Source organism: Saccostrea cucullata, unplaced genomic scaffold, assembly GCF_032062105.1.
Source record: "Saccostrea cucullata isolate Sc308-1 unplaced genomic scaffold, CSIRO_AGI_Scuc_v1 ctg383, whole genome shotgun sequence".
NCBI classification, from domain to species: domain Eukaryota; kingdom Metazoa; phylum Mollusca; class Bivalvia; order Ostreida; family Ostreidae; genus Saccostrea; species Saccostrea cuccullata.
Genome location: NW_026933671.1, coordinates 82,373 through 94,824, shown reverse-complemented (window position 1 = coordinate 94,824; position 12,452 = coordinate 82,373). Strand labels below are relative to the sequence as shown.

The window sequence follows — 12,452 nt, the reverse complement described above, 5'->3', positions numbered from 1 at the left end:
AGACACAGAAATCAAATATGCGTATCACATAGTCTATTAATTAATAGATAGAAAAGAAAGGAGGATATCTCAAAATTGTTTTTTTTTTCTATAAAATGATTGATGATGACGTATTTTAATTTTATTCTTAATTATTATTAGAGGTTTGTCTAAAGTAGAAATTTGATATGCATAATTAAGCAGTATCCGTATAAATACAGATGTTCTGGTCTAGAAAGGCGCTTTTATAGTAGACTCACGCAGAGCTTCTCAGAATGCTGCGATTGTTTCTCATCCTAGCCTTCTGCTTCACTGCTGTGTTGTCTCAGGGATGTAAGTATCATTCATTTAAAACTTCGTATATAATTTTTTTTAATTACATAAACAATTTGATCTTTTGAATGCCTCTATGTCCATGCAAATACCAGGCCCTTAAGTTGTCATTAAGATTAAGTCATTAAGAATATTTAATTTTGTAAATCAATTTAAAAAACCCATAAATACTTTCCATAACAAAGGTATACAATGGAAAAAAAAAACCTCAATTTAGACAATAAACAACCTTTGAACTAAGTTAAAATTAAGTGAAAAGTTTATAAAACCGTGAATTTTTTTTTTAAAAAAGCATCTATTAATACAACCAGTAATGTTTTTGTTTATTCTCTATTTCTACTTGCTAGGATTTTAAATTTTCTTTTTATATTTTTATTCAAATGCAAGAAAATGGCAAGTGTATAAAATAGTGTAATTTGAACAAATTCATGTCACATTCTCTATAAATCTAAAGGGAGAAGAAGGTGGTCTCCCTTGGGAAATAATGACTGGTGGAACAATGACAACGGACCGTGGGGCAATAATAACGGATGGTGGGGCAATAATAATAACGGATGGTGGGGCAATAATGACTGGTGGAACAATAATAACGGATGGAACAATAATGGATGGTGGAATAATTAAATGGCAGGACATTTCAATAGAAGTTTATGTGGAAAAGAAGATGGGAAATGTTAATCATGTTTTAATCATGAGAATAACTATTAAAATACACTGTGAATATTTTGATATTGCACAAAGCATGCTTTGAGTATCTAATCAACTGAGATTTGTAAAGTCCGTATGCAGGTGATGATGGTAGATTGCTGCTTAAGTAAGGGAAGTTGACGATAGAAAAGTTTAAGTCAACATGTTAATCATAGAGCTTGGTTGTTAGATTACCATTAACGTCTGATTCAAGTAAAATATCGAATTATGAAACAGATGTGTCAGACTCTGTGGTATCTTTTATCTCAAGCTAACCAGGATATACTGTATCGACATAAGAATGGAAATTACCAGTGTTAATTGACAGTACGTCGTCGATATATGTAAATATCGAGTTGAAGACCACAGCGAGTGTTTTCTTCTTTTCATGCATACAATTCTGCACAAATTCTTCTTCAAGTGAATACAAATATAGGTCTCCCTCGAACGGGGAGCAATTAGTATCTATGGGAATTCCAATAGATTGTTGGAAGATATGGTCTCCAAAATAAACATAGATATTGTCAATCAGAAACTGAAATATCTTTTTGGTGTCGACTTCAGAGCACTTGTGTGTACAATCAGAATGCTTTTGAACAAAATAATTTTGCAAATGACCAGTGACAAGGTAAGTAAATTTCTGAGTTCCGTTTTTATTTAAAAAGCAGAGTTCTCTGTCAATGATATCAAAAAGCCTGGACTTTAATTTATCGTCGGGAATGGTTGTGTATAAAGTTGAAAAGTCGTAATGTTTTACGCTGTTGATTTTGGTAAAACCTTGTGATTTCAAATTGACCAAACGTTCATTGGAATTTTTAATTATCCACATTTGATTTACACCACTTCTTGAACATTATTATACAGTACTCTTTAAGCTCCTTATTTACCATTGTTAATATCTTAGTGAGGAGTAAAGAAAGAGGCTTGGTTGAACAATTGAACATGGTAATCATTTCGTAAGTTCTATGTCGATACAATGACCTTACCAACAAATACAGTTGATCATTGAGTTGACTGCTGACTGGCATTTTTCATACTAATTGTTATTCCATTATATATTACACTGAATTGACGACCGATTTTTGCGTTATTTCCCGATCATGACAAGGAGCACAGGTGTGACCAGTCGGCAGGGGATACTCACTCCTCCATGGCACCTGATCCCACCTCTGATATTTCGGAGGTCCGTGATTGCTCTGCTCCTGTTTTGTATTCTTTTACGGACTTTGATATTGAATATAATGTTCGTCATCTCCATATCTTTCATCACTGGAACCCGCTATGTATCTTTTTTTGTAAGGATTCTTATGAAGTTTCGAAATCCAATATATGTATAGTAGTTCAAAATTCATTTTGGTTCTTTGGGATATTAAATATATTCAAAACTGACATGTAAATATTGCAGAATTTCATCCTTAGAAAGGGAACTATGAGTATAGGATTGCCACTTGAAGAGTTAAAAAGTTCTTCTAGAATTAAAGTTCTTCTAGAATACAATTTAAATAAGGAGCCATACAAACAAAGACAATGTTGTTACCTGCTCTGTCAACAGGGATCAGTACGTACTTATAATGTTATCTATCTAATTTTAGAAAAATTCAGTTGACGTATAAACCTGCATAACCTACAGAAAGTCCAAAGCAGCTATTTACATTTCAATTGTAAACAAACTTTACAGGACTTAAATACTGAAGATTGAAAACGAAATCGTCGTAAGATGTTTTTATTCTTTTTTACTACACTCGTCCCGTTGAATTCGTTTTCGATAATATAGTCGAAAATGAAACGTTAATAGCAAAAACTCTTCAGGGTCATAAAAACAAAATCTGAACTTTTAGGTGACCACAGAGCTTTACTATTATAAATTTTGACGATGATAAAGCAAGACGTAAGGCGAAATACAAATACATGTAGAAGAAAAACTTATCAGAATAGTCGGAAGGTGATGTTCTCTCCTTCATGGCACCTGATTCTCTCTCTCTCTTTCTCTCTCTCTCTCTGATGTTTTTCAGGTCCGTGTTTATTCATCTCTGTAAGTACGTGTATCTTGTTAATGGTTTTTTATGCTTGAACACTGTTCGTTTTCTCTATATTTCTTTAACCGTTTTAAAAATATCAACAAAGTTAAAGTAAAAATAATTAAAAGCAAAATATTTTATTTACATTTATCACAATAAGCCGTACAAAGATGATATTGATGCAAGCATTTCCCGTGGAACCCTGACATATAAAAATGTTATAAACATGCAAAAATCGGTTTGCACCTTGCCAGACAGTTTTCCCAAATATAAGACAGTGTATAGATAATTTCAGATATTCACTTTGGAAAAAAAAATGAAAAGAAACATTATTCTGAATTAATTTTCCAGTAAAAGGTCCTTCTAATTTTCATCTTGTTCAATTTCTTACTGAACACAGCAAAAGGAAAATGAGATGATTTATTAAATGTTTTACAGCTATTAACGTCAATTGTGTGGTTTTGTGATTTGACAACCATAAATGTGATCTTTAATGAGACAGTCGAGAGACAATATTCAAAGTAAGGTTATTTCAGATGAAATATTACCTTGTCCTGAAAACAGTACAAAAAAATTAAGCGATGCAAATTGTCAAAATTATGTTACTCACTCTATCTTTAAAATGATATTTATTTTTTTCTGTAATTTTTACGGAAGCCCGTTGAGGCCAGTTCAGAGAAGAAAAAAAGATTGCGTTTAAACGCAAAACATTGCGAATAATCGCAATAATCTTTGCTTTTAAACACAAAGCACTTTGAGTTTAATCTCATAAGATTGCGTTTAAACACAAACCTCTATATTCCTGTTAAAGATTTGGTCAGTTGCTTAAAACACAAATTACACTTCCTTTATTGATGTTTTTTTTTCTACTTTTAAACTTTAAAACTATACTATCATTTTAAAAGACTTTCGAAATAAAAGACTGAAGAAGAAAGAATTATTGAAAAAATATCACCTCACGTTGCGGTCACAAAGTTTAAACCATGTAAAAAGTGTTAAGGAAACGACTGATTAAATGTTTAGACTTGTGTATATGTATGTATCATGTATATATGTATATTCACTATATTCACAATCTTTCCTTTGATCACATACAGTAAACACGAGAACTTACAAAATGGAATCATATAAAATCAAAATTAAAATCAATTGAAAACAGATTGATCGATGTGTACTACTAAATAGATATGCCTATCAATACCACTTAAACATTCTTAATTAGCTGTCATACGTAAGCAATTGATTAAAGGCTTCGTATAAAATGTTGGATTCCAGTAGGTTTAAGAAACTCTGGTTGTTAGAATGTCATTGTTTAACTTCAATTCTCAAAAACTGCAACATTTTGCAAAAAGACACAGAACAAAACAGTTCTTTTTTTAAAGCATCAGACCATAATATTTATTATAATCTGTAACTACTCGAAGTCTGATTTCAAACTACAGCACTTTATCATTGTGTTTAAATGCAAAATGAATCCTTAAAAGGAAGGATAATTGCGTTAAAATGCAAAGAGTATTGCGTTTAAATGCAATATTTTTTGCAAGAATGATTAAATGAAAAAAGTATTGCGTTTAATCACAAACTTATTGCGTTTTAACGCAATCTTTTGTGATAAAACGCAATCTTTTGTGATTAAAGGCAATAATTATTGCGATTAAAACACAATACAAAATATTTCTTTCCATGAACTGGCCTCAACGGGCTTCCCTATATTTTTATTTAGTGTGTAATCTTATTTCAAAGTACTATAACATTTTGGATTGCATGCTCTTCTTATCCTGTATCCGAGAATTGGAAAATAATTGCGTTATTCGTAGGCATTCTTGTTGATAAGTTTATTTTTCATACACTTCAATCCTGCTATATATTTGTCTAAAAAATTATTTTTTTAAACTACATCATGTGAAAATTATGACTGTCACAATCAGTTACAACTAAAGTAACCAGTTTGAACTGGTTTTGTAATTTGAAAAGTAATTTCTCTATTTGTTCATTTCATTAACCAAGTTATGTTTTATAATCGACGCATACCCCAAAAAATTGATTTTCGTTTTAACGTACCTATGTGAACTTGTCTTGAATAAGGTACATATTTGTTCTTTTAATATTATTTTCTTCCAAAAAAGTATGAAGATGAAAGCAAGGTAATTTTGAAGGTGTCAAAGTACCGGATAAAAATATTTTAATAACTTTTCTATATCTTTATTGAGCATAAGAACTTACATGTTCCTCCTTGTTCAAATTTAAGCTCAAACGGAATCCATGATTTTTACATGTCCTATTTGATAATAAAAAAGGGCTTTGACATCATTAAATCCAAGACATAACCTTTTGATACCTTTTATTACAAATTATTTAATGTTCGATGTTTCACTGGGCACCCTATATAAAAACCTGTAATTCTACACACTGGTCAAGAACCTGAGATTGTGACCATGATCCGCACTCTCCTTTTCCTTGCTTTGCTCGTTTTTGGTAAGATATTTATTCAGTTTTATAAATTTAAAAAAAAAAAGAAAAAATTACGAAGAAGTAAAACATTCGTTTAAAATATAAGCAAATATAATCTTTGTCGACTTAGACATGTATGTAAAATCTTTTTTTTTTCTCTAGCAGTACATGCCAGTGGGTATTATGGCGGCGGAGGTAAGGAAGATCCCCCCTTAATTTTTGATTTTATCTTATCTCAAACTCTTTAAAACAAGTCATAAAAATGTTCTTATTGCACACTAAGATTTGTGTCATAAGAAAGACAATAGAATGTTCATATTAATATTGATATAAGAGGAAACAAATTTTGCGCGTATTTTGAAAAATATTTCTCGTAATAGATTTACTTATAGGTATGTTGAAGAAAGGTTGAATTATACAAATTTTGAGGCATTATGCTCCACCATGAACAAATAGGAACCACGAGTCATGCAATAAAGACATGGTTTTTTTATCTGCATTTAATACAAAATATAATTTGAAATTGTACAAATAATATTTCTTCGAGATTTTAAAAAGGTTTATTAAACCATGTTTTATTGATGACACAGGAGGAATGTACGGCGGAATGGGGGGTTATGGTGGACACGGCTTTATAGGAGGATTTGGAGGATTCGGTGGTATGCGAGGAGGCGGATTCATTGGTGGCGGTGGGGGTATAGGAGGAGGAATAAAAGGAGGAGGAGGAATAGGTGGAAAGGGAGGCTACTAATAAAGCTCATACCGCACCAAAATAGTAAGATGTCTTCGATTTAAACCAATAACAGTCTTAAAGATATGTTATTATTTCCATAGCTTTTAAGGACCCTCTCTACACTGCACCATACTTTCAGGGTACTTGCGTGTAGTTAGACTCACCCAGCATTTGACATAAAAAAGAATAAATTGTAATCTGCACTGTATGACAAAATTTTAAATAAATCCATGTATTCTAAATATTATGTTAGACCAAGATAGAGTAAATGAAAACTTTATTTGCATGTATTTTCTCCATTTAAATTCTGAAAAGCAATTTTTCTTTGTCATTACTTCATGGTCTTCAAAGATTTTTCCTGGATAAAGAAGGTGCACTCCCTATATTAGAAATGGATTAGTTTATTTCAAAATAGCCTCCTTTACACTACACAATTTTCTCAAAAAGTCCAAAAAACATTTTTCGTCAGTGTATAGAGGGTTCTTAAGTATAAATTAATTTGTAGAATAGGATAAAACTAGAGCAAAGCTCGTTGCAAAGCAACGAGTAAGTCTTCCGTCCTGTTTGACCGGAAGTAGCTTTCATTTTTAACAAAAATGAGAAAAAACGCCCAAAAATGCTTTGAATCCTCTAAAGCTATGTTAATTAATGAGAAAAATAAGCCATTTTTTGCTACTTCCGGTTTGACCGGAAGTGACGACGACGTACGGAAAATTACTTTTTAAGCTCCCAGAAACATATGTTACCCAAAAACTTGTCAAAAACGGCAAAAATACGCGTTTTCCGAATACTTCTGGTTTGGCCGGAAGCTGGACGTATTTTAACGACTCCATTAGATTAAGCTTGACATTTTCAACAACTTTGCTTCTTTGATGTATATCAAATTCTCAATACTTTTTGAGATATCTGGAAAAAACTTTTGGCCCCTCTAGATCCCTTAATTTAGGGGTCCGCCCTTTTTCCAACATATCATTTGAAAGATCTTCTAATTCTGCACAAATTATATTCTATATATTTTAACAAAATATTTTTAGTTTAGTAGATAAAAAGCAAAAAATTAGTAATTTTTGGTTCTTTTAAGCGTTCTAATTTTTGACCCCTATATAGCGCCATTTTGAATAGAGAAATCGAAAAACAAAAACCGATGTGCACAACTTCAGTCCTTCTATTATCTAAAATCAGTAGAATTTCTGCTCCAGCTTTAGCCGTCTCTGAGCCTTTGTCTGGAAACGAAAGGCTATAAATTTTCGTTTAACGAGAAATAACTCAAAACCGGTAGTGACTTTTTGAAATTTTAGTAAGCATTCTGATAGAGTTTATAAACGTCTATAACCTTTGAAAATTTGAGCGAAATCTGTTGAGAAATGAGTGAGATATGAGGCCTCAAAGTTGCGGTCTAGGAAGCAGAAGAAAAAAAAAAGAATAACTAGAGCCGAGCTCGTTGCAAAGCAACGAGTAGGTCTTCCGTCCTGTTTGACCGGAAGTAACTTTCATTTTAAAAAAAAAGGAGTAATGAAGTCCAAAAATGGGTTAATCCTCCAAATCTATGTTAAGTATAGCAAACTTAAGCCATTCTTTGGTACTTCCGGTTTGACCGGAAGTGACGACGACGGACGGAAAATTAATATTTAAGCTTCAAGTGAGACATGTTACCCAAAAACCTGTCAAAAACGGCAAAAATATGCATTTTCTGACTACTTCCGGTTCGACCGGAAGTGACGTCACCGGACGTATTTTGACGAACCCATTAGATAGAGCTTGATATTTTGAACAACTTTGCTTCTTTGATGCATAACAAATTCTCAATACTTTTTGAGATATCTGGAAAAAACTTTTGGCCCCTCTAGGTCCCTTAATTTAGGGGTCAGCCCTTTTTTCGACATATCATTTGAAAGATCTTCTAATTCTGCACAAATTATGTCCTATATATTTTAACAAAATACTTTTAGTTTAGAAGATAAAAAGAAAAATATGAGTAATTTTTGGTTCTTTTAAGCGTTCTAATTTTTAACCCCTATATAGCGCCATTTTGAATAGAGAAATCGAAAAACAAAAACCGATGTGCACAACTTCAATCCTTCTATTATCTAAAATCAGTAGAATTTCTGCTCCAGCTTTAGCCGTCTCTGAGCCTTTGTCTGGAAACGAAAGCCTATAAATTTTCCTTTAAAGGAAAATAAACCGGAAGTGGCTTTTTGAAATTTTATACATCATTCTGATAGAGTTTATTAACGTCTATAGCGTCTAAAAATTTGAGCGAAATCCGTTGAGAAATGAGCTAGATACGAGGCCTCAAAGTTGCGGTCTAGGAAGCAGAAGAAAAAAAAAGAATAATAATCTTTACCAACAGAATCAGTAGAAGGTCTTCCGTTGGAAACGGAAGACCTTAATAATCTTTACCAAAAGAATCAGTAGAAGGTCTTCCGTTGGAAACGGAAGACCTTAACAAATCATGTTAGTTATTTAATTTGATTTTCAATGCTGCCAGCAGTTTTGCTCAATTTTAGAAATACTAAATATATTCACAACAGCAAACAGTTATTTTTTCTCTTTCTCTTTTAGTTGACGTCCTTTGCTGGTGCTGATCGTAGGGAATATGATTTTCTTAAATTAAACTTTATCCTTTCCTTGTAATTTTTATGGTCGATACTTGTCAGCAAATACAAATTGTCATTGAGTCAAATGCTATTAAACAAGCAAAATAACATCTTTATTGTTTGTTTGGTTTATAGGGAATCTGAAATAAAAGGTTTTTCTATCGAAATTAGATATCGTTTATAATATTGGAAATAATAAAATTTGTCCTTTCAACAATAATATGAATGGAAGGATTAAAAATCCATTTAATGCTATAAATCGTCTTATATATCATAAACGTCTGCAAATATTATCTGCTGTATGCGTGGCGTAGTGGTAGGAGATTATCCTTACCTTGCTGGTTCAAATTCACTACTAGACGTAGAGACTACGTCGCGGGTTCGAATCCCACTATGGGACGAGGATACCTGTCCTTCGGATCAGACCGCATAAACTGGGGTCCCGATTCACAGTAAGTGCTGGCACGAAATAGATCACTCACTGCTCAATAGCCCTGAGTCCTGAGTGCCGAGCATAGAACAAACATTGCATCGGCAAGTGGTGGTGAATGAAAAATTATCGAGAGGGACGTAAAACAACATACAATCAATCAATCGTGTTAACATTAAACGTAACTTTTGTAAGGCGAAATCAACAATTAAATTTTTTTCTGTTTAAACATATCAACATCCGCCGAAAGATGAACAACTGTTGTATTAGATTGTATTGCGGAATAATATAGACCAAAGTCCTTAAAAAATTCACAAACGGAATTTTTAATTTACATATACATTTAAACAAAATGCATACAGCAATTTATACTTATTCAATTAATTCTGCTTAATTTAATCCATGAAAATAAAATAACACATAATATTTTTAATCCTTTATTGTGCTTGTATCTAAGAGTAAATTAAACTCGCTTCTATTCACATTGATTTTTCCTGTATTGTTTCTTCCTGTAAAACCATTTATTAAGTCTTCGTCGTCGCTGTAAACTTTTCACATTTTCATCTTCTTCTGAAGAACCACTGGGCCAATTTCAAGCATACTTGTTACAAAGTATCCTTGGGTGAATAGGATTCAAGTTTGTTTAAATTAAGGGCCATGCCCTTTTCAAAGGGGAGATAATTTTGAAATAGTGAAAAATTAATGGCATATTCTAAAAATCTAAAAATATTTATATCAAATTTTTAAGGTTAGTTTAACTTCCTAGTGACGGACTTTTAATCCTTAAAACGTATTCTAAGCTTTCAAGTCCTGTTTGTTCACGGTAGTTTTGTCATAAATATTAAATTATTCTAAATGTGCTTAAGTTTACAAAAAGTTTGTTCTAAAAAAATCTTTTGAGCAAAGAACTTTAGAACCATGTGTTTTATTTATTTTCTCATGGGTTTGTTTAAATGCAGTTATCTGATTGTTCAGGAGGACTAGCACCTTGTTTATTCTGTGTATTTTTTAAAAGCAATTCACGGTCATCATTCTTGACTTCCTTAGTTGGATATAGTCCAGACCTGATAATGCATACAAATATATTTCCAAGAATTAAACATTTTTATCAATCCGTTTTCGTAATTTCGATTGAGCCTCGTTAAAAACTCGCATCTTATCCAATAATTAGCATGAAATCAAATGAGCATATCACGTATTATTTGAATTTTTAAGCCATGACACAAGAACAATCAATGTTTTTTTTTTCAATGATTTATTACAACATGACAAAAGTTGAAACGCAGCATGCATGACTGAAAAACAACTGTCTATAAATACCAAGAAATTTGAAGTAGGGTAATGATTAAAACACATTCTGGTATACCAACTGTTGTGTAAAGCCTCATCGAGAAGTTCTCATGATGCTGCGTCTTTTGTTGATCCTTGCTCTGTGCTTCACTGTTGCCTTGTCCTGTAAGTTAATCTTTATAAAATACCTTTTTACCGAATAAGTTTCAACTTTTTTTTACTTATACTTTGGCTGCAACGTTATTGTTGACAAAAAAAATCGTGTAGAATCATTCGTGTAGCGTGCGTATTCGTTCGTGATGAATTGTGCGTTAGCGTTAGCAATCGTGAAAGGTCGTATAAGTGCAGAATCGTGTGAAGAATCGAAGTTAAGGACCGTTCCTGTAACAGGTTTAATCATGCGTTAATCGTGCGGAATCGTTCATGTAACGTGTAAGTTGTTCGTGTAAGTTGTCAACAAAAAAGTTGCAGCCACTGTATACATGCATTCCGTTCGGTTAAATTTTGATATTATATATAAAGCATTTAAATGAAAGACCTGACACTTGACCCCCAAAAAATTATCTGTAATTCCTCTTATTATCATTATATATATATATATATATATATATATATATATATATATATATATATATATATATATATATATATATATATATATTATTTATCATTTGTTTTTCATTTTTTTTCTAGTGAGATTATTCATAAAATATATTCAAAAAAAGTATCTGGATTTTTTAGGGATTCGAGTAAATATATATACTGTTATCGTTAGGGTTTAAGTTAGGAAATGCTACAGTACAGTGGACCTTCTTTAACCACAAATTCAAATCCCCAGAACCAGTCATTTTTCTCTTTACCTACGAAAATTAAACCCCTTTAAAATGAGTTATTAGTTATTACGAAAATGGACCCCTCGAAAAAGAGTTATTTCATAGAATGAAATAAAAAAAAATTGATACGAGAATAGGAAGGTGCAACTTTACAATTATACCGTGTGGCATTTTTTTGAAAATATCTGGAAAAATATACTGACTCATAGACCATGAATATAATTCTATGGTTACGGAAACATATTCATTTTATATATTGCTACTACTTTTTTGTAGATCACTATAATCAATTCAACGACTACTTTCGGTTCCGTGGACGTCCTCTCCCTAGACCGTCTCGCCAGGCTTACTTTTTCGGCGACAACAATAACGACCCATACAATAACGACGACAACTGGGGTTTGAATGTCTTAAACAACTTTTATTAACAATGAACAACTGCAAATGAAGCACATCAAAGAACATAACAAAAACAAAGACTTATTGAAACGGTTTTACAGGAAGAAACAACACAGGAAAAACATGTGAATAAAAGCGAGCTTCATTTACTCTTAGATACAAGCACAATAAAGGATAAAAAACATTATGTTATTTTATTTTCGCAACCATGAACTGAATTAAGCAGAAGTGATTGAAAAAGTATAAATTGCTGTAGGCAGTTAGTTTAAATGTACGAGGGTTGATCCAAAAGTAATGTCATAGTGTCAATATCTTTCATATTTTGCGTTATATTATCAAATACAATATACCAAATGATTCACAAATACGAATCTAATTAACATCGAAATTTTCATTTAATGATGTGTATTTGAATTTATTTTATAGATGTTTAAAACATAGAGCATAGGGGGTGTCGCCGCGTTACAACTAAACGTCACGTCTTAAAGTGTATTTCTTCTTAGAATGAAAAAGACAAACACATTAAAAATATTCTAAAAAAGCACCTATCCTCCCAATTTTTTAAAAGACACAATTCACGTCATTTTCTAGTCTTTAAATGAAAATAAATGATGGCATTTGTATTTGTGATCATTAACCCTGTTGGGCAATCAGAAGTTGGAAGGTTATTCGCTATTCGCCTTTCGACTGGCGAACCGCAGG

The 12,452-nt window shown here is 32.0% G+C and overlaps 2 long non-coding RNA genes across 2 annotated transcripts; both read left to right on the top strand.

The window, feature by feature from the left end:
• The first annotated feature begins 235 nt into the window (after nt 1–235).
• On the top strand, nt 236–1,041 carry LOC134238909 (uncharacterized). The gene is made up of 2 exons (XR_009986119.1): nt 236–312; nt 767–1,041. It is a non-coding gene; the product is annotated as an uncharacterized LOC134238909 (long non-coding RNA).
• A 9,547-nt stretch (nt 1,042–10,588) lies between these two features.
• LOC134238908 (uncharacterized) lies at nt 10,589–11,934 on the top strand. The gene is made up of 2 exons (XR_009986118.1): nt 10,589–10,683; nt 11,628–11,934. It is a non-coding gene; the product is annotated as an uncharacterized LOC134238908 (long non-coding RNA).
• The last annotated feature ends 518 nt before the right edge of the window (nt 11,935–12,452 follow it).